This window comes from Galeopterus variegatus, unplaced genomic scaffold, assembly GCF_000696425.1.
Source record: "Galeopterus variegatus unplaced genomic scaffold, G_variegatus-3.0.2 Scaffold24159, whole genome shotgun sequence".
Lineage (NCBI taxonomy): Eukaryota > Metazoa > Chordata > Mammalia > Dermoptera > Cynocephalidae > Galeopterus > Galeopterus variegatus.
Genome location: NW_007750270.1, coordinates 2 through 4,915, shown reverse-complemented (window position 1 = coordinate 4,915; position 4,914 = coordinate 2). Strand labels below are relative to the sequence as shown.

Genomic DNA, 4,914 nt, shown 5'->3' with positions numbered 1-4,914 from the left:
ACAGCCATGACATGATGTAAGTAGCCCCTCAATGCTGAGGTCCACACGGCCAGGGCACGGCCACCAGCCCTTCTCTGTCTCAGAACACACAGGGTGCAGTAGCTGTCCCTCTGCCACCTCACGTCCACCTCCTCCCCAGGGGTCTGACAGTCGCCCTCCAGCTGCTGCAGATCCCACCTCACTGCACTCCCTGGCGGCAGCCGGGTGGCCTCTTGGACACTTTCTGTTTTCCCAGAAAGGGGCCCCACCCTGAGGGTGAGGACAGAGTGGACCTGGCAGGGGTGGGGGTGGGGGCGTAGGGGCAGAGGCTTCGGGGCCTGACCCTTCCTGCTCTCGCCCGTGGTCTTTGCCTGCATCCCCTCAGCCCACGTCAAGAGTGTGTGGCTCTGACTCAGTCTCTCCAGCAGCATTCTGCGGGGGAGTTTTCTCTGCGTCTCACCTGGGACCTGGGACAGGTGCTTACTATGCTGGTCATCAGAGTCTCCCCCCACCCCCTTGGTCCCCAGAGTCCCTGAAGGGCTCTGACAGAACCCTCGCCCTGTGACCACAGGCTCAGCCCAAGCTGTGGCCATCCTAGGGGGCCAAGTGTTTTAAAGGCCTTGATTTACCAACCCTGGCGAACTATGTTTCTGTGTATAGATTGCTCTGGTAGCTGGCAAACAGCGAAAAACTCTAGTCTCCCACCTTTCAGCCCAAGCTGTGGCCATCCTAGGGGGCCAAGTGTTTTAAAGGCCTTGATTTACCAACCCCGGCGAACTATGTTTCTGTGTATAGATTGCTCTGCTAGCTGGCAAACAGCGAAAAACTCTAGTCTCCCACCTCCCTAAGATAATCAGTTTATTTCCATAGGCAAGTTTAATATATTTGTGATAAAAGTATAGATTCAACTTCGTATGCTGCTTTTCCCCATATTTATAAAACACTTCTGCGTTGCCATTCTTAGCGACAGCTGATGTCCACCGCGACAGGGCCGTGCGCCCCGCTGGTCACTCACGGGCTGCTATGCATTGGCACGAGGAGCTGTTTGTGCACCGAGTGTCGCGAGCGTTCAGGGTCGGTTCTTTGGATCCCACTCCCAGAAGTGCGAGACCCAGGTCCGTGGGTGTCCCACCAGTTTCTTAAGTCGCATCTGAACTTAAGGCTCATCTTTAGCGCCACGTCCCCCGTGAGGCAGATTTGACCAGGAACTCAGGAAGTGGGTGGGAAAGGGGGTCCTGAGGGGACTTGGCTTCACACTGGCCAGTCCTGGGGGGAGACCCTCTCATTCTGCCGGAGGCATCTGTCCCTTCGGACTGGGGGTGGGGGAGGGACAGGTGGTAATCTCCATTAATTAATTCATTAGCTAATTAATGAATCCATTCAGTCATTCTACACTCATGGTTGCATCACGTCCACTGGCTGCTGCTCTAGGGGGACTGGGGTGGGAGGTGAGTGGGACGCCCCTGGAGGTGAAGCCAGGGCCGTGGCCTCTGCGTGCACCTGCCTCAGCCTTGCAGGGTCGTGGGGGTGGGAGAGGCGCTGGGGGTGCGCTGGACAGACAAGGTGGGTGCTCCCCGGCAGTCGTGGGGTCCTGCAGGTGGGCAGGGCCAGCCCTTCGCTGGCGGCAGGAACAGTGGCGCTGTTCGCTCAGTGGGCGACAGAGGGCAGTGTCCTGACGTGGATGGCAGCCGGCTCTGCGCCTCCTCAGTGCCAGGAACTCAAGGAAGACCCGGCATTGGCTTCGAGCTCAGGATCAAAGCTGTGTGCCAGGAAGTGCCCCAGGTCCTGAGAAGGGGGTGGCCCTTCCTGGGAGGGCTGTGCGACTGTCCTGGGCAGAGGCAGGGCAGGGTGGGCTTCCGTCTTAGACCAGTCTGGGGGAGTCGGGGGGAANACTTGTCGGAAGTTCTAGGTTGACCATGGGGGTTTAGTTCCTCTTTCAGCTTCCACCATTGCTGTTGAGAGTTTTGACGTCATCCTGATTCCAGTTCCTGGCTTCCTTTGTGTGTGTATTTCATTATTTCTGGAAGCTTTTAGCCGCCGCTTCTTGTTCCTGGGATAAGCCTGTTAGAGAAGGTGCCCTGAGGGGTGAGGGTGGGCTCCGAGGTCTGCCCAGATGCCCACCAGCTCTGCTCCGCCCTCCTGGGGCTTGGACCAGCTGCGGTGGCTGCTGGGACCTGGGGACAGTGGCACCCACTGCAGGCCGATAGACAAGGGCACTCCATAAACGTCAGCTGCTTGTCTGTCAAATCGCATGTCAGGGACATGGCAAGGTATTTTGCAATAAAGGTGTTTCGATGGCATGAGATCAATGTTTCTTTTCATGTAATAAAGGCCTGTGTGTGGAGTGTTTGGCCAGAGGGATGACTCTTCCTGAGGTCTGTCTTCTTTGAACTGTTTTATGGGGTTAGACAGTACTAACGCTTTCAAGAAAAATAGCTGCTCTTTCTCAGGAACCGAGTGTTTCAAGTCAAGTGTTTATTTTTCTCTGTGGTCTGGCCTCTCTGAACCGTCTCAGACCCACAAGCCACTTGGATGACTGGGCAGGGGACTCCCGCTCGAGCTACCCATGGGTCTGCAATCCTTCCCAAGACTTCTGGGCAGGTGGCCTCAATGGCACCCCAAGGCAGCAGCTGGGCTCTCAGGAGCAGGCCTGGGATTCTTGGGGGGTCTTCAGCAGGTGGTTTTCCAGCGAGTGATACAAGAGGAATAAGTGAGGGGTCGACAGCAGCAGCCACCACCCACAGCCCACCAGGCACCTTCGTGCAGGGCAGCACCTGCGGGTGATCGGCCTGGCTCCCCTGCATAGGTGACTGCAGCTGGGACCTTGGCATGCACTGGCTCTCACGAGTGCCTGTTTGTGGGAGCCACACGAACACTGGCCGCAGCCAGATGCCCTGGAGTACCATGAGGCCGAGATGCAGAAACAAAACTCCGTCTCCTTTCCTTTCCTTTCCCCCCCAGATTTTAAAATTTATTAATATATCTAATTACTAATTTATTTATCAAAAATTTTTTCTTGTTTCAATTGTCATTTTATTGCAAGATGGTAGAATTAATTCCAAGTTTAATCTATATCTCAGTAATCTTCAGTCAGGCAGAGCTTTTTCACAGAAGCCCGCTTATTCAGAGTGGTCCTGGGGCGCCTCACAGCACAGCGGGAGGACGAACACCCGACGGCCGGTAGACGCAGCTCTCAGCACGTAATTCCAAGTTTAATCTATATCTCAGTAATCTTCAGTCAGGCAGAGCTTTTTCACAGAAGCTTGCTTATTCAGAGTGGTCCTGGGGCGCCTCACGGCACAGCGGGAGGACGAACACCCGACGGCCGGTAGACGCAGCTCTCAGCACGGGAAGCTGCAAGTGTTCGTTGTCAGGGACGGGAACCCAACTCCAGTGGACAGCAGCACAGAAAGACTGGGTCACGTGGACTAGTTTCCGTTTAGTCAGCAACTGCTTCCAGTGGTCTCAACTGGGGTGGGCACACGTACAGACCGGCGCTGCCCGAGCCTTCTTTCCAGCAGCTGGAGACCTGCGGTGAGTGCACTTGGTGATGGGCTCCCGTCGCTGCTGTAAAGACACGCTCCACGCCACGTGCTTCTCCACCCAGTTTATCACGAGCTCTTGTTCCTTCTGACACATCGTGTCTGCACAGAGCTGTGATAATCCGGGCGTTCTTCACCTCCTCATAGGCTCTGTGCAGCCGTTCCCGCTGAGCGACCTCCAAGGCCACAGCAGCGTCACTCCTCTGGACACAGAGAAGGTAACGGTGCTTCTGACCCAGTGCCCGGTGTGGCTTCTGCGAATCAGTCCCATCCCAGGTTGTGTGTGCACCGCCCGCTTCACCTCTTCTGGTTGGGCAACTTTTGCTCATTGAGGTTATCAGCAAATTCTCCAGTAGAGGCGCCATATTTTCAAGTTATAGAGACGAGAAACCCTGCTATTGATAGGCAGAGAAGGCCTCTGGGTAATCACATGGATTTCTTTGGAAAGACAGTACAAGAGAAGCCCAGTTCTGAGCATGTAGGGTCCTGTTACAATGGTTTTAGGGTAAAAGAACTGCAAGAAATCCTCAGGCATCAGCCCAAAATGAACTCTTCCTCCACATTCAGGAAGAGGTGGTAGACGGCATAATTTTGGCTGTCCTGTGTGAAAGATCCATGTTGCCTGCAATATCCCTGGACCTGGGGGGCCGCGTTCTTCAGAGACGGGCCCCCTGTGGTGGTGGCAGAAAGAAACACCTGGGACAGCATGGTCAGAGAAAGCGCAGGCAGCCGTCTCGAAGTCCCTGCGACCCCGCGTTCTTCAGAGATGGGCCCCCTGTGGTGGCGGCAGAAAGCAACACACGGGACAGCATAGTCAGAGAAGGTGCAGGGAGCCGTCTCGAAGTCCCCGTGACCCCGACCAGAGAACCTGTCAGGGGCAGGAGCAAGGTGGCCACTCCTATGTTAACATTTAGTTGTACGTATTTGTGGGGCACAGTGTGCTGTTTCAGTACATGCATAGGTCGTACAGGGATTCACTTAGAGTAGCTAGCATGCCCCTCACCTAAACATTTATCTTTTCTTTGTGGTAATTACGGTCAAGTCCTCTCTTCTAGCTACTTAGAAATATACAATATAGTGAAATATACAATCTAGAACTCCAGAACTTACTCTTCCTGTCTACCTGTCAATCCCCCTCTCCTCTCCCGTCCCTCCCTCCGAGACTCTGGTAACCGTCATTCTACGCTCTACTTCTGTAAGAACCCCCCCCCTTTTTTTTTTTTAGGTTTCACATATGAGTGAGACCATGGGGTATTCGTCTTTCTGTGTCTGGCTTGTTTCACTTAACACTGATGGTCTCCAGTTCTATCCCTGTTTCTGCAAATGACAGGATTTCATTTTTTTTTTTTTTTTTGTCTTTTGTCTTTTTCCGTGTCCGGCAACGGATCGCAAC

General features: G+C 54.3%; 1 pseudogene; it reads right to left on the bottom strand.

Moving 5' to 3' along the window:
- Positions 1 to 3,444: 3,444 nt before the first annotated feature.
- LOC103583544 lies at positions 3,445 to 4,333 on the bottom strand (annotated as a pseudogene).
- Positions 4,334 to 4,914: the final 581 nt, after the last annotated feature.